The following is a 20,117-nucleotide window of genomic DNA, read 5'->3' on the forward strand; positions in this document are numbered from 1 at the left end:
CACAGAAGTATGACAGAGCATTAATTGCCAGCTTGGAGGAAATGCAGACTAGTGTGTTGCCATTTTCAAATATATTGGTTTAAACCCCCCTCCCCTCCAGCAGAAAACACACTCTCTCCAAAAGCCGTCTTCTCCATGAGGCCTCCGGCACAACCATCTTCTCTCTATCACATTTGAGTCCCAGCAAGGATTTCAAGGGGGTGTGGATAATCCGCCCTTCTGTTTTATCTTCTTAGCAAACAGCTGTCTGGGGAAGGCTGGTCTGAGGGTCACCCAGTGAGCTTCACGCTAGAGGGAGGGACTCACTGCTCTGCCCCTGGGATCCACGCTGTCCTGGCATGGAGAGGAGAGGAGAGCTATGTTGGAAGCTGCTTTGGTCTCCCCACTGGACAGAAACATGGGGAATACATACCGTAATAAATTAAGGACTGGAATGTAATGTCAGGTAAACTTTAAAAGAAAATAAATTAAATCCTGGAAGGCTGATAATTCTTACCTGAAAATAAATTGAATCTTGTATATTTTATCCCACCCTTCCCTTAAAGGAGCTTATCCTCTTTCCCCTATTTATCCTTAACCACAGCACTGTAAGGTAGGTTAGTCTGAGAGAGACTGGCTCAAGATCACCGGCTGAGCTTTTTATTGGGGGGGGGGGTGAATCTATGTCTCCAAAATTCTAGCCTGACACTCCATCCATCACACCACACCATTTTATCCTGCTTTCTAGATAAGATTTTTTCTGCGGTCTCCCCCAGAAGTCCTCAGCCTGTTCACCCCGCTTCTGCTCCTGCCCCAGAGCCTCCTGGCCTTGACAGCAAGCGCGTCGGGGAGACCCGATCCGGGGCGGCACGAGCGCGGGCTGCTGCCCTGCCCGGGGCTCCCGTCCCCGCTCTGGGCGCCGCCAGCGGGGCCTGCCGTTCAGCGGTGAGGGGCTCCCGAGCCCCGGGGGCTGAAGCTGGGCCCACGGCCCGGGACGCACCCGGGGAGCTCGAGGCCCATCCACGGCATTGGCCCGGGCCGGAACCCCCGAGCCTGGCCCTGGATCGTGCTTCGGGGCGCCTGTGGGTGCCTGGCCGGGGGCGCCCCCGCACCCCATGACGGCGAAAGGAAACCCGCGCGCCTCCCGCACGAGGACTGCGACCCCCCTCGCCGCGCCGCTTCCCCCCGGCGGCTTCAGGTGCACCAGCGGGGGTCGGGCGGGGAGCCGCCGGCCGCGAAAGGGTTCCCGGGGCCCCCGAGCGGCCGCCGCCGCCGCCGCCTCCCTTCCGACGTGGGCGAGCCGGAGCGGGAGGAGCCGGGCAGGGAGGGGGCGCGGAGCGCGGCCGGCTTTCCTGCGGCGGCGGCGGCGGCGGGCGAAAGCGGCGCGCTGGTCCTTGGCGCGGCCGGCGGCAACGGGCGGGGCTTCGGCCATGGCCACCTGCTGCGCGGACCTGCGCCCCAGCCCCGCGCCTCGGGGACCAGCCGGGCCCTGGGCGGCCTCCCGGTGCACCTGAGCCGAGCCGAGCCGAGCGAGCTGCGGCGCCTCCTCGCCCGCCTGCTCCCCGCCCGCCCCGCCGGCGCGCTGTATGCGGAGCTGCTCGGGACCCCCCGGGGCCGGCGCGGATCCTCTCCGTCCCGGGCTTCGCTCGTCCCTCGCGGCGTGAGAAGGGAAGCGCCGCACGCCGGCAGGCGGAGGCAGCCCTAGCCGTAGGAGCGACAGAGCCGCCTGCAGGGAAGGTGAGCGGCCCGGGGGGGGGTGAGGGGGGGAGGGCGCCTTGCGGCGGCCTCTGTGGCGAAGGCGCGGGAACCTGTTGGAGAGCCGCGCTTTGGCCCGAGGAGTGCGCGGCGGCGGCGGCGGCGAGGGGCTCTCGAGCCAGAGGGCGGCGGGGGGGGGGGGGCGGGAATCCGTTCGCGGCCGCTGCGACTCGCCGCCCTCCTGCCTTTGTCAGGGCTTGCGGGGGGGGCGGCCTTCTCCGGGGCCCCCGCTCCAGCGGCATCTCGAGGTTCCTTTGGGGAGGGGGCTCAGAAAGCGATCGACACCCGGCCGGGGGGGGCGCCTTTGGCCTGCGAAACGGGTCAGCTGCCCGGTGGTGCCTCAAGAGGGGACATGAAAAGAAAAAAAAAAAGAGGGGACATGCACGGAGCACCTTTCGGCCTGGGGGGAGAGCAGAAGGCTGGAAGGGGAAGCCCTCCTCCCGCAGGCGGTTCCTCCTCGCCACCCCCTCCCGGTTTGCTCTCTGGGCAAAGCCTGGCCCAGCCGAGCTCTTGCCTGGCTTTCTTCCTCGTCCCAAGAGCAGGCGGGCCAAAGAGGGCATCTGCGCCGCGCCGCGCGGCTGGTTTTTCGCTGAAGCCCCCTCTCGGCCGCGCAGGGCTGGTGAGAGTTGTGTTCCAAAAATAAACATGAAGTTGCTAAGCATCAGGTAGGTCAGTTCGGAAAGGACAAGGGGATGGGGAAGGCGAAGGCGGCGTCGGAGGCCAAGGGAAGCGGCGAATGCTCAGCCAGCAAGATGTCAGCCCTCCCTTGGCTGTGGAGTGCCGCGCTGGGCACATCGGCGCTCTGATTCAAAATTCCTGTTCCTGTTACTCGCCCCAAGCCCCTGAGCTGGGGCAGGTTGGAAACGGGGAATAGCTCTGGACGGAGGTGGCGTGTAGAATGTGTGCCCTGGTGGTGCCAGTATGCATTGAGCGACGAGACCCGTTTGGATAGGGCTTCTGGATGGTAATTGTGTGGGTAGCTGAGGAACGGGGGTGGGGGGTGGGGAGAGCACAAGGTTGGATACCCCCAGCTCGAAAAAAACCTTCTTTAATAATCTCATAAGTTCCTTACTTTCAATATTTCCTAGCAAAATGGAAACATCAGAGGAGGTATAATTATACCATGAATGCTTAATGTTCAAAATGTTATCACAGTAAATCCCAATGGTTACTGTGTTTCTGTGTTTTTCTGAAGGCTGAATGTATAATTCTGAACATACCATCACATTCTCCCCTTGAATAAAATAAGGGGAGGGGCAAGATAAGTATACAAGCGTCTGAACTTCTGTAGCTCTGTGGAAGAGTCTATGCCTCGTATGCAGAAGTTTCCATGTTCAATCCCTGGCACTGCCAGTAAAAAAGGATCCAGTAGGAGATGATGTAAAAGACCTCAGCCTGGGACTCTAGAGAGCAGCTGCCAGTCTGAGTAGACAAGACTGACCTCGATGGCCCGAGGATCTGATCAATATAAAGCCACTTCAAGTGTGTTCAATCATAGAATCATAGGGCTGGAAGGGAGCTCCAAGGTCATCTAGTCCAGCCCCCTGCAGAATGCAGGAAATTCACAACTACCTCCCCGCCACACCCCCAGTGTCACCCCTGCTCCATGCCCAGAAGATGGCAGAACACCGTCAGGATCCCTGGCCAAACTGGCCTGGGGAAAATTGCTTCCTGGCCCCAAGTGGCGATGGGCATTACCCTGGGCATGTAAGAAGGGCCACGAGAACTAAGCACTGAGGTAACCTATTCTGCCCTCCCTCTCATGGTCTGCCCAGTTCACAGAATCAGCATTGCTGTCAGATGGGCATGTAGCCTCTGCTTAAAAACCTCCAAAGAAGGAGAGCCCACCACCTCCCGAGGAAGCCTGTTCCACTGAGGGACCTCTCTAACTGTCAGGAAGTTCTTCCTAATGTTTTAGCTGAAAGCTCTTTTGATTTAATTTCAAGCTGTTGGTTCTGGTCCAAGCTTCTGGGGCAGTGGAAAACAATGTGTGACTTGGCAGTCTGCATACTCCCACATTGGCCTAGGGCTCCTCCTTTTCATTTCACACATAAAAAAGTTGTCCACGTGGCATTTTTGTCCCCTCCCCTGCCCACTGCTACGTAATATGCACACCCATTGTTCCCAAACCTAGGCTCTGTCCATACTCCCAATTTTCAAGTGCATTTCATTATTCAGGATGTCCCCTCTGTGAACTTGGACAGCTGCTGAACTGAGAGCGAGGAAGTCCTGAGTTTGACTCTCACCTCTGCCACAAATGCACTCTGTGGCCTTAGTTAAGCCTCTTAGCATCTCATCTGCTGTGTTGGGGTGGGGAGTTGAGTTAAATGGTGTTAGCCTGTTGTAGCCAATTGCAACAAAAACTCTCATGGCTTTCTAAAGGCTACAATATTAATGAATAAGCGTTCACAAGCCGAAGGTCACTTTAGAATGTTTACTTAGATATTTATACCCTGCTTTTCTCCCCAATAGGGTCTCAACACAGTTTACCACATTGTTCTCCTCGCTACCATGCAGTCCTCACAACAAACAATAACCCTGTGAGGTAGTTTAGCCTGAGTGATTGTGATTTGCCCAAGATCACCCAATGACCTTCTGTTGTGGAGCAGAGATTCAAACCTGTGTCTCCCAGATCCCCGCCTGACACACTAACCATTGCAGTTGCCTTCAGCTTAGTGAGTTTCTTGGTAAAGACCAGAGGCTTTGGGGGAGAAGGTCCCATGTTCACTCCCCACTCTTTGTTGTGAAGGGTCTTGGGATTGCAGGTGGTGGGGGAGTAATTTCTCACCCTCTGACTGCTGTTAGTTGAACGTGCCGGGCAGAAGAGCCCAGCGGCCTGACTCGGCATAAGGCATCTTCCTCTGTTCCTACACAGGGGTGCAGATGGAAGGGGCAGGCGAGGGATGGGATCCAATGTCTAGAATTATTTTGCAGAGTTAAGGGCTATGAATGGCATAAGGGCACTGTACACATGCTAAAATCATGGTGATTATTAGAAAGAACTTATGCTACAATAAAATTGGTTAGTCTTAAAGGTGCTACTGGACTCTTTTTGATTTTGCTACCACAGACTAACACGGCTAACTCCTCTGCATCAAGAAGGTGTGTCCCTCGTTACCTTTGAACTAGTCTCAATTTCTGCCATGTGTTTGTGGTGTTTCCAATCTGCTGGCGATCTGAGCTAACAGCTGCTAGAAATTGTTGTGGTGCTGGCTGGATTAACAATGAACAAAACAGAAATCTGTAGCTGTACGTCGTGCTATGCCAGCCTTTCTGGAGCATATGCAACTATTGGGCACCAGGTCGTTCTTGAGAAGATGACTGGGCTGCAGAACAGCTTTCTTAGTGCTGTGCTGCTCCAGAGAAAAGATGCTCAGCAGCCCAACCGTGCACTTCCCTTTAGTTACCTGTTCATTTGTTTCTACCCCACCTTTCTCCCCAGTGAGGGCCCTAGGCAGCTGGCAGATGCCGTCCTCTCCTCCATTTTATTCTCACAACAACCTAGTGAGGTAGATTAGGCTAAGAGTGTGTGACTGGCCCACCATCGCCCAGCAAGCTTGCATGGCAGAACAGGGATTCAAACCTGGTTCTCTCCGATTGTAGTCCAACACTCTTAACTGCTACACCATGCTGTCTCTTGTTTCCTTAATTTCTTTGCTGTGATTCTGAAAATTTGCAACATGCTTTACAGTCCAGTTGCTGTTTGTCTCCACAATGGATTCTATGATAGTCAGGCATTTTGGAAACTTAATGGTTGTGGTGGTTATTAATATCTGACATCCTGAGAAACTGCCATTCCCAAAATGCACTGAGGGAAGAAGTGGCAGAATCAAGATGGAAGTCACCTGGACAGAGCCCCCCCCCCCCCCGCCTCATTCTGCATAAGGACCCCTGATGAACACGATAGAAGAAGAAGGGAGCCACTGGGTGAGGCCCAGCCTCCTGTCTCATCCTTTGGCCAACCAGCTTCCTGGAGGGACAACAAACAGGGCCCAGCACAAAGGCCTCCCCCCCCCATGTGGCCCTGAGATTGCCTTGGAGGGGCTCGTTGCCTTTTTGTTGTTGCCTCAGAACATGGAGATTCCCTTCAGTCACCAGGGCTAGAAACACCGACGGACCTTTCCTCTCAGGATTTGTCTAACCCCCACCCTTTAAAGCCATCCACGCTCAGGCCCATCACAACAGCCCCTGGAAGCGAATTCCACGATTTATGTGCTCAGTGAGGAAAGAAGGATTTCCTTTTGTCTGCCCTGAATGAGCCACAGTCTGGCCCTGAGAAGAAGCCTTTTGTTCCACTTTACTGATGATGCAGTTAAGGCTGGGAGAGAGAGAGAGAGAGAGAGAGACGCTTGCCCAAGCCTGTGCAGTAAAACCATGTGACGGTTAGAACTTGAACCCAGGACTCTCATGCCCCTTTGCTATGCTGTTCTTTGGAATGGCAGTGGTTCTTGAGGTTCCTTTTGGGGTCTCCTTAAGAAGGCTTTACCTCTCATTCAATCACTTCCAGTTTCCAGCCTGATACTTGTAGTTTCTTGATAGGATTTTACGCAGTGTTCCCAACCCTGCCTCAATAAACACTGGGAGATTTTCAGGGTAATGCCTGGAGAGGGCCAGGGCTACCAAGAGCCACCATGGGCCACCAGACAAAAATTTTATTTCCCCCCTTCCCCCATCTGTAAGACCCTGACCCAAAACAAAATAACTTGGCTTTCTGTTACTATGAGTAGAAAAATAATTGTTCATTGGATGGAGATCATTATAGGGAAAGGGACAGGGTTATCAAACAATAACTTTTACTTAACGTACTATTTATACAGTGCCCATTGCAATGGGGTATGGTGCAAAACAAATGAAAAACAGAAGCAAGCAGAATCAGGAAGGTTCCCCAGCCACGAAATGGTGCTGGAGCGCTGATGTGCAGTGTCCATTAAACAGAGGTGAGACTCAAGTTGCCCGGGAATAAGCCCCATGGAAGTGCGAGACACCTCTCTCTCTCTCTCTCTCTCTTTCTCTCTCTCTCTCTCTCTCTCTCTCTCTCTCTCCCTCTCTCTCAAAAAGCACTAAACTGCAAAAATACATTAGAATATTTCTACTAACCTGAAACTAGAAAGGAAGGAAGAAAACTCACGACAACCTGAAGATGTTTAATGGGGCAGAAAAATTGGGGAGATGTGCAAAAGTGGTTTTATTGTCCTGGGAGAGGAGGTAGGTGAGCCAAGTCTGCCAATGAGGCCAAATCTTGCACCTGCATTAACTTTAGGAAAAGAGTCTGTTCTCTGCATGTGGAAATCCAGCTAGCTCCACTCCATCCTCTCCTCTCCTGCTATTTCCCCCTTATAGAATAAAGACGTAAGCAGGAGAAGAGGCAGTCACAGACTGGGCAACTGAAATGATCCAGGCACTAATTTCCAGAGTGGCCCAATCCATGTTCCTGATCAGGTTGAAAGTACAGAACCTTACTAGACCAAAGAGTACAGAACTAACTAGATTTTGGGGGAGCAATCCTAAGCAGGTATCGTTAGAAATAAGTCCCATTTTATTCAATGGGGCTTATCTCTCCCCTACTCTGTTTTTCTGTTTCCCTTACATATGAGCTGTTTAAAATTACCTATATAATATCAAATAATTACGAGGTACCATCACTCCATAGCATGCATTTTAATAGGAATTACAACTATTTTTCTTCTTTACTAACAAACATTTTTCCATGTGTGTAGTGGTATCTGCAGACAGAGAATTCACTTCATGCGTCTGACGAAATAGATTTTAATCATGAAAGCTGGAATTATAGAACATCTTTTTAATGGTTGCACCAGATTCCTTTTTGGTTTTGTCACAACATACTAACACGGCTAGTTGGCTACAACTCCAGAATTTGTCTTTTGTGCCAAGATCTCATTTGGACTTAGCCTAAGAGTTTGTTTTCAGCACAGGCTGAGTTCTGGAAGAAAAATGCTTCTGGGCATGCACAGAAGGCTTTTCCCTCAGCATAAAAAACACTGCAGTCTCTTCTTTTTCCCACACATTTTAATAATTCAGTAGCATACTTAAAGATGCAGAGGAAGCACTGGGATCACTGAATAATATTTTTAAACTCCTCTGTAAAAATGAGGATAGGCTAACTACATGCCCTATACATTCCGTAAGAATGAAATGCAAGGCTTACTGGACCACACCGTTGGTTTCTGTGGCCCAATGTCCCGTTTCCCATGCTGACCAGCCAGGTGCTTCTAGGAATCCCACCAGCAGGGAATAAAGGCAACAGACAACCCAAACAATTCCCCCCACCCCCAATATCGGATTTAAAGAGTATACTGCTCCTGAACATGGAGGTTCTATTCGGTCATCATAGCTAATGGCCACTCATGGCCCTTTCCACCTCCGTGACTCTGTCTCGTATTGTTTGCTTTAGTATAAACTGGAAGTGAGGCATTCACTATTCCACATTTATAACAATTAAAACAGATTAATACAGATCACAATTCATGTCAAGTCTGGGGGGGGCGGATAGTGGGGAGGAACCCTTTTGCTACTGTGATCATTTCTTGAGAAATACTAAACACAGAGAGAGAAAAGTTTTCTGTTCTACAGTTAAGTATGAACTTCAACACCAGCCATGGAGACTACAAAATGAGGGATGGAGGGGAGACGAACCTAGAAGAACGGGAACTGGGGCGGGGGCGGGGGGGGGAGAGGAATTGAGACATTCCGGACTGGCTTGTGTGCTTAAGGACATCCCACGTCTGCCTCTGCCCCATTGACTGGCTGCAGTGAGAACTGCAGGAAAGGTAAAGAAACTAAAACCCAATCTCTGAATGCAGAACAACTCCAGCTTTGCTGAGCTCTCAAACTGATGTTGGACTCCAGGAAAATTGCCCCCCCCCTCTCTTTTGGCAGCCTTGGAGAGAGCAGAGTTCGGGGACGGTGTGATGTCACGTCCAGCGATGCTCTCGGCTGCCCCCCCGCAGTGTGCATGTGATGTTGACAATGCATGCTGCTCCTCAGTTCCTTGGGGGTAGGAAATTGGGGCTGGGGTGTGTGTGTAATCCTCACTCCAGTGGGTAGATGGGAGGCCTGCTTATATAGGCATGAAGAAAGGAAACACACAGAACCTCATCAGCAACAATCATTTTTAAGACACTGAAGCTGTATTGGTTATCCCCGTGTGTGCTGCTTGTCACATGGCTCGTTACCTTTTGTTCCAGTGTTCTGACAAGACTTCATTTTACTGGAGCTTTCATTGACTAGTACATCTGCAAATGCCCTTGCCTTTTTAATTTTGAGGACTGCAAGGTTTTTTTAAAGGTGCATTTGGTTTAAACAATAATATAATTGTTTTAATGCATCTCAAAGAGGTTTTTAAAAAATTGACTCATGACAGCACGTTAATTTTATGAAAGCATTAGTGAAATTTCCTTGGCAAGACTGTAGATTGATTCAGTGGGATTTTATGCTGAGCTATCTATAATGAAAAAGAGGTTGCATTCTGAGATCATTGAAGAGCCAGGCTCATGCAGTGGTGTTGGGCTGGAATCTGGAAGATCCATATTCAAACCCCCTCTCTGCTCTTTGTTTATTAAAATAGTGACACCCTGTCTTTCCTTGGTGGGTTATAATTCCGAAACTAAAAATTTATTAAACAGAGTAAACCCCCAACTAACTGCCTCCCCCACCAGTACCTACAGTCTACACTCTAAAACTTCTATAGCAGCCACATTTCTTAGGATGGAAGCTATAATAGAAAAGGCATGGGCTCTCATCAGTGCTAGGTGGACTACCTTAAGTGGGGGAACAACCAGTAGACGGAAACCTGGGAACCCTAGTTGATGCATAGGGGGGAGAGATGTGGGTCCTTATCCATGGAAGACTTTTAAAGGTCATTACCAAGACCTTAAATTGGACTTGGAAACCAAATTTGCACTCAGTATAGCTCTTTTAAAATAGGTGATAAGTGGCCACTCCCTGAAAACAGTTGAGATGCTGCATTCTGAACCAGCTGCAGTTTCTGGGTTCTCTTCAAGGACAGAGAATTTAACCACAAGGTTACAAAAGTACGAATCAGCACGGCCAGATAGGCTGAGTCTAAAAAGAACTGGTAGGCCCAAGAAGGCATTCTTGGCCACCTAACCAATCATGAAACTCATGGGATGACCGTGGGCCAGTTGCACTCTCTCACCTTCACCTGCCTCACAGGGCTGTTGTGAGGATAAAATGGGGAAGGGAGAACCAGATACACAGCCCGAGCTCCTTGGAGGAATGTATGTGATACTTGTAGAATCATCATCCTTCTCTAGTGTCACACTCCAGCGTGACATAGAAGACATTTATACCTATTGACTTTATATAATAAAATGTTGCTCCGGGGATCAGGAAAGAGGATGGTGGAAATCTCAGAAGGTTCCAAGTACCTCCCCCCTTCCCCCCCCCCCCCAGCATCTGTGCTCAAAGGATCTCAGGTCACAGGTGCCAGGAAAGACCTTTCTCAACCTGATACCCTGGAAAGTTACTGCTCTCCGGTGTACACAGCATTAGTATTTGGCTAGAAGCACCAAGGTTCTCACTTTGCAGAATGCAGCTTTATAGGTAACATTCTTGTCAGTGTACAAGCACTTCTCTAGGAAACAAGCAGGGTGTATGTTTGTGACAAAAACTACAGATTGTTCACTCCTGCTGCAAGTGAATATATTATTTATTCCTGCTGCAAGTGAATATATTATTTGTCAAGAACATCTTTATCATCAGAGATGAATCCTCACTCCCCCCTCCCCTTCCTACTCCCACTTTTCCTTTCAAGGAGAGGCATCACAGGAAATCAGGGAACCCTGTTCTCACCTAGGGACTCCTTGTGGAAAGGTAATGAGAATAGCTCATAAATGTTCAAGAATCTTAACAACACACACAACCTAACTGGCGATGGTGGTAAACCATCATTTGGGAGACACGAACGTCGTCTTTGGACGCAAATGGCCCAAGGTTCACTCCATGGGACCTCTAATTAAAAGATCAAAGGTAGCAGGTTGAGAAAAGACCTGCTGAGACCCTGGAGGAGCTATGGCCTGTCAGTGTGCAGAGCTAGATGGACCAGTTGTTTACCTTAGTAGAAGGCAGTTTTATATGTTCATTGATAATCTAGTGGTAATACATTTCTGAGGGTTTGAGGTGTTGCCCAAACAAAGCTCCTAAATGGGAAGGAAGAGAACACATTCCTTCCTTCCTTCCTTCCTTCCTTCCTTCCTTCCTTCCTTCCTTCCTTCCTTCCTTCCTTCCTTCCTTCCTTCCTTCCTTCCTTCCTTCCTTCCTTCCTTCCTTCCTTCCAAGCCCAGAGTCCACAATCACTTTGGAGAACAGAGGGCCAAATCTGGATCTGGAATAGTAGCCCTAACTTGAATACAAAAGGATTGGGGAGGATGGGAGGAAGATATAAATGATTAGATAACCCCATGGATAAAATAATGCACCCCAAGGAGAGCAACCTCACTGCATAATGGTGCAATTTGTTTCTATACATACTGTGCATAAACATGCATTTCATCCCCTTGAAAGATATCAGCCATCTCATATTATGCATTTGGTGTTATTGTGGTCATTATGCATTATACCTTATAGTATGCATTTTCTAGAACATGTTATAAATGGAAGTCACTGTATGAATTTTAAATCTGACAGATTTTCACATTGGATAAATGTGGTGTTAAAAAGCAAGTAGCCACAGCATTTGGAGCCAGGAAAAGGCCTATCTACTCTCTTCCTATAGGTTCCTCCATTCCACGGAGAGGAGGGGTAAAATTTCCCAATCAGGACCCTGGGGCGGCAGGGGGGGGGGAGGTGTTTGGAATTTGTGCAGCTCGTCCAGGCCCAAGTCCCAGGAATTCCAAGAGACATTCCCGTCACCTGTCTTGTTCCATCGTCCCGAGCAGAACTTGGAACATTTTCCTTCCTTGCAGCAGAAACTCACAGAGGCCTATGATTTCTTTTATTTATTCTGCTGCTCAAGAAATCTCTTCCTTCAAGTACCTTGGTTATTTTATTGATGGATTGATCAAAGGCATTTCCCAAGTCACTTAATCCAATTTCCCCTGCATAGAGGGAATCTGTGCTGTTGTGATAATTCAGACCCAGTCAGGAGCCTCCACCTTGTAACTTGGTCTGTGGGAGCCAAATTTGGCTTCTGTGCATGTGCAGAATGGCCACAATAACACCAAATTCCTTTTAAAAATAGGGGGAACTAGGGTTGCCAGCCTCCAGGTGGTGGCTGGAGATCTCCCAGAATTACAACTGATCCCCAGGCCACAGAGATCAGTTCCCCTGGAGAAAATGGCTCCTTTGGAGGGTAGACTCTATGGCATTATACACCATTGTGGCGCCTCCCTTCCCCAAACTCCACTATTTCCAGGCTCCACCCCCAAAATCTCCAAGAATTTCCCAAGATGGACCTGGCACCCCAGAGGGAACTTTACATGAAATTGAAGCTGTTGATTACAGAGGGGGAAAGGCACAGGCTTCCTGGGGTGGGGTGCCCCCCAGAGCTGCCTCCTGGGTTTGTTGCTAGGGGCTTGGCATTGGTGCAAAAGGGTGTGTCTGTTTGCTTGAGGGTGTGTGCTTCTGGAGCTGTTTGGGGTGTGTCTTTTTGGTGAGGCACATGGTCCTGTTGGGAGCGGTTTCTGCCGAGTGAAGCGTTTGGGGGGGAGAGGCAAGAGGGAGTATTAATAATTTTGAGGCCCCACCCTGGACTTCTGCTCAGGGCCCCAGAATTGCGAAGGCTGCCTCTAAATGTAGGCTTGCGTGCATCATACAGTGTGTGTACCCAGAGCTTTAGCTAGCCTTCCTCGCTCAGTAGGGTTGCCCCTTTCCCCAGGACTGTGTAGCGTTTGCTGGTGGTTGAAGTGTCAGACTGGGATCTGGGTAGCTCAGGTTCCTCCTTGCCATGCAAGCTTGCTGGGTGACATTGGCCAGTCATTTTTTCCTCATTACAACCTACCTCACAGGGCTGTAGTGGAGGAAAGAATATCTTCTAAAGCAGATTCTTCTCATTAACAACAAAAACAACAACATTCAATTTATATACCACCCTTCAGGACAACTTAATGCCCACTCAGAGTGGTTTACAAAGTACGCTATTATTATCCCCACAACATCAATCACCCCGTGAGGTGGGTGGGGCTGAGAGAGCTCAGAGAAGCTGTGACTGACCCACAGTCACCCAGCTGGCTTCAATCGGAGGAGTGGGGAATCAAACCCAGCTCTTCAGATTAGAGTCCCGTGCTCTTAACTACTACACCAAACTGGCTCTCTTCATTAGGGAGAAAAACAAGGTATAAATATCTAAATAAATGCATAAGTAAACCAGGTGTATTCCATGTTGTGCCAGGATCACTCAGGTGGAGTATAAATAAGTAAGATGTGGCATATAAGGAATTCATGAAGAATGAATGATTTCTCCATCAAACGGGAATGTCTATGAGTGTCAAAGTAACAATAAAAATTGAATATTTTAGGGGCTATGGATTTTTGGTATCAGAAACATACAGCTGTCTGACTAAATTAAGGCAAGCTTTCTGTTAGCATTGTCTTCTGTGACCCAGGAAATCCCTAGAGATTTGGGGGCAATGCCTGGGGAGTTTAGGGAGGGGGGAGAGCTGAGCAGGGACGTGATGCTACGGAGTCCCCTCTCCGAAGCGGCCATTTCCTCCTGATTTGATCTTTGTCATCTGCAGGTCAGTTGTAATCCCAAGAAGCCTCCATGCTCCACCTTGATGTTTGTGAAGCTGAGGTTGGTGGTTGCTGCAAGGTGCTTGACATGGGACTGTGGGAAATGGATTTAATGAAAGAGATTTTATATACCTTTCTGTGCCTTTCAGTATTATGCACTTTTACTATTCTCAGAAGCTAAAGTAGAATTTGTAATGCAACTTGCAAGAAAATGAAACTTGAAACAAAAGACCAAAGAAGAATGTATGTAAATCACTGTGAAATGTAAGATCAAAGCACTGTGACACTTGCTATCAGTCAATTGTGCTCAATACATTTGATGAGTACCTGTCTGATTCCTGAATCAAACTGCCTTGCCTTGTTGCATAGATTGCATCTGTGTCAGAAGAGCCATACTAGTTGTCTGTTTACTTATCGACACAGTAAAAAGTGTTTTTCATGACTGGGGCCAAAGGCACCTGATAGGTTACCTCTGTGCATATTTTACTTATTTATTTTTATGTACAAAATTTATAGCCTGTTTGTCTGCCCTCATGAGGGCCACCAAGGCAGTTAGCAAATTAAAACCTCCTATAATAAAATCATATCTTAAAAACCAATTAACCCAAGAAGAAAAACATAACTAAAACAATTAGAACCAGAATTTGGTAGGTTCACCAAGAAGTAGGTGCTTCTTTGGGTATGATGTTCCAAAACCACATAGGACTTTAAAGGTCAACATCAGCATCTTGAATTGTATTCATAAGCAGATTGGAAGCCAGTGCAGATAGGACAAGACTGGAGTGACATGGTCTCTATGATATGAAAAGTTGAGGTCTTCCAGAGATGCTCTTCTTGAGATACTCCTGTCATCTGAGTTGAGATTGATGGTGACCAGGTCTAGGGCTTTCGTGGTAGTGGAACCTTTCTTGTGAGAACAAGTCCCCTGTGGAAAATGACAGAATTGGAGGGTAGACTGGCATCACATCTCTGCTGAGCTCCATCCTCAAGGCTTCACCCTCAAATCTCCTGGAATTTTCCATCCCAGAGCTGGCAACTCTAATACCTCTCTGGTTTTTTTTAAAGCCAATTTGTTTGGGGTGCAAGATAATTCCCACCCTGAAGATAGCTGGTCTCCAACAGAAACCCTATGAGTCCGTTCCATTAGGAATGACTTAAACCACACCAAGACACTTCCCATGATATCTACTTCTGTCTCCAAATGCCTCACTAGAATGGCATGGTCTACTATATGAAAGGCTGCTGATAGCTCCAAAAGGAGCAACAAAGATGCATGGACCTTTTCTATATTTAGGTGAAGGTCATCCACTAAAGCCACCAGAACTCTCTCTGTCCTATTGCCTTGCCTGAATCCAGACTGAAAAAGATCTAGATCACTAGAGTTATCTAAGAAGGCCTGGAGTTGGTCAGCTACTGCTCTCTCAATTACTTTGCCCAGAAGGGCAGATTAGACACCGGGAAATAACAGGCTGCATGGTTTATGTCTAGGGATGGGTTTTAGAGTAGAGAGCAGATGACCACTTCTTTGAGCAGCTGAATGAAGGTGCCCTGAGTTAGTGGCTGATTTATGATAGACATCAAGGGTTCATTTATGTGGTCTTTACAAGGTTTTAGCAGCCAAGATGAGCAAGGCTCTGGTGCACAAGTAGTGGCCTTCACTGATGCTAGGATCTTATCAATATACATTGCTGTCACTGGGTCAAAATGGTTCAGAAGTGGACTGGATGGTTTGTTAAGCATTGCCTATATTACAGCCAGCATTCAGATTAAAGTGTATCCATGCTAATTTATCAGCAAAGAACTTTGCGAAGTTGTCACAGCTAATTTTCTCTTCTTGAACCAGTAAAGGTTCAGATTTAGAAGTCAAAAGATGTTGAGATACCTTAAACAATTGGAGTGGACATGAACCATCTGGCGCAGTGGTTGTGGAGAAGCAACACTTCTTTGCTGCTATCACCACTGCTTCATAGGTCTTTCAACAGGCTCTGTAGCACACTTTATCAGATTCAGCACAAGTTTTCCACCAGTGTCTTTCCAGTTGTCCTCCAGCCCTCTTTAGGTCATCAAGCTCTGTGGTGAACCACAAGGCTGACATCTGATGCAAGGGTGGGAAATGTTGGTGAGGAGCAATTTTGTCAGTGGGTTCAAGGAGCTTCACATTCCAGGCTTCCCCCACAGCCTCAACAGAACCTGTGTTTTGAACTCTAAAATCCCCCCCCCCCCGCATTTTGGATTCCAGAAGGATCCATGAGACTTCGTGTCAGACTGTGGCTTGCTAAAAGTTGCAACTCAGCCTGCCTCTTGCAATAAGACAAAAGTCCATTGATTTCAAAAGGCTTTACTGGAGATAAACAACCAATAGAGTACACATTCCAAGATACACGGATCTTAGCTGAACTAGGAAATTGTTACGAATGCCAAGCAAAGGATGAGGTACAGAATAAGCAGTTCCCTGCAGGCCCCATCCTCCCCCACAGTTCCCAAAACAAACGGCCCGAGGGTGAGAAAGTGAAAGTTTCTCAAGGGTGTTGGACAGGCAGATATATGTAGACACAACATTCCTCCTCTCTCTGTAAGCTTCCAGCAACAGGCTTCCCACCTGCAAAAGAAACACTTAATACACTGACAAGGTTAAAATGGAGTCTCTTTGGCTTAAACACAATCAGAACCTGACACTTCGTGGGTAGACTATTTTAATGGCCTCATCCCTTTTGTGGGCTATCAGGGCCATACTGATTCTTGGCTTCACTATATAATGGTCAGACAACACTTTCGGCCGAATCTCCAATCCCAAAAGAAGACCATCCCTCAGAGGCGAACATGGAGAACATGGGAGCTTTAAAGGGTGGACTGTATGCTATTCTATAGAATCCAGGAGAAGTAAAAGTTCTGGAATGAGCTCACATCCCTCTGAGCTACCTCCTCCGCCCAACTCCACCTTCCCTGTCACCATCTCCAGAGATTTCCCAAGCACAAGGTCAAGTGAATACTGTTCATAGCACCACCTCCTGGGGGGAAGCATCACTTGCCTTTTTTTTAACCCAACTGTTTCCTGTCCCCAAGCCTCTCATTCTCTATGTGGGAGATGTAACATTATACAGTCTGTGTATAAAAGATGGGGACCATCCAGGACTTGGGTGGGAGAAATCAGCTGCCTAGGGAGGTGGTGAGCTCCCCCTCACTGGCAGTTTTCAAGAAGAGGCTGGATGAATACTTGTCAGAGATGCTTTAGGCTGATCCTGCACTGGGCAGGGGGTTGGACCAGATGGTCTGTATGGCCCCTTCCAACTCTATGATTCTATGAAAGCGCACTCACTCTTCCAGCCCTTGCTTCCCCTAGTTATGCTTTTCCTCCTTCCCTCCCACTGGCTGTCTCTCCTTCTGCCTTTCCCTGGCTGTTTCCCTTTGTTTACCCCCACCCCTCTTCCAACTGTACATTCCCTTATGTCTCACTCACTGGTTCCCCCCACCCATTTCCTTTCTGTCTCATCATGGCGGCATGCCACATTAACTCCAGGTTGGGAGGGCACATGCTCAGACATCACTGTTATCGTTTTGTGTTTTTTCAGTTCATTTATTTTTAAGAAATCTGGTTCCCATGCAGGACCTATTTTGTATATTTTTGGATCTGTGTGGAGCTGAGTCCTTTGCTATTAGATGGATGCATTGTCCTTATGAATTGAATTCATGAAGATGTTTGATACTGAATCAGACTATTGGTCTGTCAAGCTCACTACTGACTACTCTGACTGGCAGTGGCTCTTCAAGGTCTCAGGAAAAGGTTTTCACTATCCCCTGCTATTTATCCTCTTATTTGGAGATGCCAGCGATGGAACTTGGAACCCTCTGGTATGCCAAGCCGATACTTGGCCTCTGAGCCGCAGCCCTTTCCCTATTGCACACATCGCAGCCTTAAATATATTGTGTGTGTGTATATATATATAATATTATATATACACCCAGGCACACATATATAATATATATAATATTTATGGCTATGCAGTACAAATAAATTAACAAAACTAACATAATAAATTGCAGCATTGAAACAAATAACAGAAATAAGAGATAAAATGGAGAATTTTGCTCATCTCTATTTTAATTATGTTTTTCAACAACAACAACAGCTTGTGGGACAATTTGTCAAACAGGGTTGCCAGCTCCACACTGGGAAATTTCCGGAGATATGGGGGTGTAGCCAGGGGAAGGCAGGTGTCACGGTCCGGGCTGGGGTTACAACTTGGGCACCGGGCTGAATGGGAGGGAGAGAGTGAGAGTCCAAAGCATGCCAAGGTCTGGAACCAGAAAGTCTGTTTGTCAGGGGAGCAAGCAGAGGAGAGTCGGAAAGCCGAGCTGAGGTCTGAAAGCCAAGTCGTCCGTCCAATGCAGAGACAAGCAAGGAGTGGTTGAGGACAAAGCCGAGGTCAGGACACAGGAGATCTATCCGAGCGAGGGCAGGGTACAAGGCAGAGGTGAAGCTTCCAGGAGCCGAGCTGCTGGGCACTAGGAGTGGTGAATGACATTGCTCCCACGCTCTGCCCAGCGTCCCCCTTATAAACTCAGGGCAGCATAAGAGGACGAGGGCCAGGTGTTTCTCCTTCACTTGATTGCCGTGCCTCGTGCTCGGCATTCAGCTCTGCCTGTCGCTGCGCTTGCAGGCGTGCACTCTTCCGCCTCTTTTGCTTGAAACTTCCACCTTGCCACCGGCTCGCAAGGCTTGGTTCTCTGAGGCGCCGGTTGCTCCTCCTCTCTGCGCGCCCCCTCCCCTTTGCTCTCTTGTGCTGAGGGACCGGGTTGTGCTGAGGGACTGGGTTTCTGGTTACTGGATGGATTTTCAGGGACTGCAGGTGAGTCTCCCACTGGCTCTTCCAGCTCCTCGGAGGAGGAGGGGGAATCGTCAGCAGGTAGCAAGCCCATCTGATGAGGGTCTCCGACACCATCCCCCCTCCCAATGCCCCTCCCCTGTGAGTGACCTGGAGGGCCTGGCTTGTCGGGATATGCTTGATGGAACCGCCGGAGGAGACGTGGGGCATGGAGGTTACTCGCTGGTTCCCAGGACCTGTTGTCTGGTCCATACCCCTTCCACTCCACCAAATACTGGAGCTGCCCCTGGTGCCGACGTGAATTCAGGATCTGGCCCACCTCATATTCTTCCTGGCCGTTTACCAGTACCGGTGGTGGCAGCAGTGGCTGATCACGGAGTGGGTGCGGGGGCACCGTTGGGGTGAGCAGGAATTGGTGGAAGACCGGGTGGATCCAAAGGGTTGGGGGTAACTTGAAGCGGAACGCCACTGAGTTGACCTGCTCCACTATCCGGTAGGGCCCGATGAACCGATGGTCCAGTTTTCAGGAAGGACGTTGGGACCAGATATGCTTGGTGTGAGGACCTCCCTCTCCTGACGGTGTCGGTCCACGGCAACCTTATAGGCCTGCTTGGTTTGGTCCAGTTGCTCCTGTAGCACTTGGTACAGGGCTTGAAGTTCTTGTACAAAAGCATTTGCCACCAGGACAGCAGACTCTGGGGCGGTTTGAGGGAAATACTGGGGGTGGTGTCCATAATTGGCCAGGAAAGGAGTCTGCTGGGTCGAGGAGTGGACAGAGTTGTTATACGCGAACTCTGCCAAGGGTAGTATCAGAATCAGATTCGTTTTATTGTATATTGCCATTGGCCTTCACAATATCAAAACACTCTCTCTCGTCACTGCACTTGCAGGCACGCACTCTTCCGCCATTACCAAACCACCTCTCTTGCTTGAGCCTTCTGCCTTGCCACTGGCTCGCAAGGCTTGGTTCTCTGAGGTGCCGATTGCTCCTCCTCTCTGCGCCCGTGTCATGCACAGGGCTGGGCACTGCAGGCAGGAGGCTCACTGTTACTGCAGGGCTGAACACGACAGGCAGGAGGTCAGTAGTCCAGAAGGCAGCAAACCAGGGTCAAGAAGTCAGGCTAAGTGTCAGGACCAATATGCCAGTCAAAGGGAGAAGCAGGCAGAAGGGTAGTCAAAAGGCAGGCCGGGGTCAAAGTCCAATCAAGCAGTAGAGCAAGGCACAAGGCAAGAGCATCCAGGCGTAGGGCTCTGGTAGCAGGGAGTGGCGAGCTGAGTTGCTTCCACGCTTGGTTTCCTCGGTGTCTCCCTTTTATGCTGTCCTAATGAGGAACAGCTGTTGCCTCTCTCTCTAACAGCTCCGCTCAGTGCTGTGCCTGTAAACGGCCACTCCTTCGTCTCTCCAGCAGAGCTGTCTTGTCTCTAAGTTTCCTCCTTTCAGCTGGCCCCAGGTGCTTGGGTTTCGCTTTTGCCCTGGGTGAGTCTCTGTCTCTTACAGCCTCTGTGGAGGTTTCTGGCTGTTCTTGCTGAATTCCCTCTGGAGCAGCAGCAGTGGTTTCCGACTGCTCTTCCTCTCCAATAGCTTCTGCAGGGGCTTCTGGCTCTAGAGAAGATCCTGCTGGCCCTTCCTGCTCATCTTCTGAGGAGGACTCTGAGGCAATAGGTAAGGTGGCCAGTCGAGGCTGGGGCTGACTCATGACAGCCCCCCTCCCCTTCACTCTCTTGTGCTGAGGAACCGGGTTGCTCTGAGGGACCGGGTTGCTGGTCGCTGGATGGCTCTTCAGGGACTGCGGGCGGGTCTCCCGCTGGCTCTTCCAGCTCCTCGGAGGAGGAGGAGGAATGATCAGCAGG

General features: G+C 49.3%; 1 protein-coding gene across 1 annotated transcript in view; it reads left to right on the forward strand.

Moving 5' to 3' along the window:
• Window positions 1-1,629: 1,629 nt before the first annotated feature.
• CALN1 (calneuron 1) overlaps window positions 1,630-20,117 on the forward strand; it is a 312,731-nt gene continuing 294,243 nt past the window's right edge. The window contains exon 1 of the mRNA XM_055001658.1: window positions 1,630-1,716. The gene's annotated coding sequence lies outside the window, so the exon portion shown is untranslated. The remainder of the gene's footprint in view (window positions 1,717-20,117) is intronic.

This window comes from Eublepharis macularius, chromosome 17, assembly GCF_028583425.1.
Source record: "Eublepharis macularius isolate TG4126 chromosome 17, MPM_Emac_v1.0, whole genome shotgun sequence".
Lineage (NCBI taxonomy): Eukaryota > Metazoa > Chordata > Lepidosauria > Squamata > Eublepharidae > Eublepharis > Eublepharis macularius.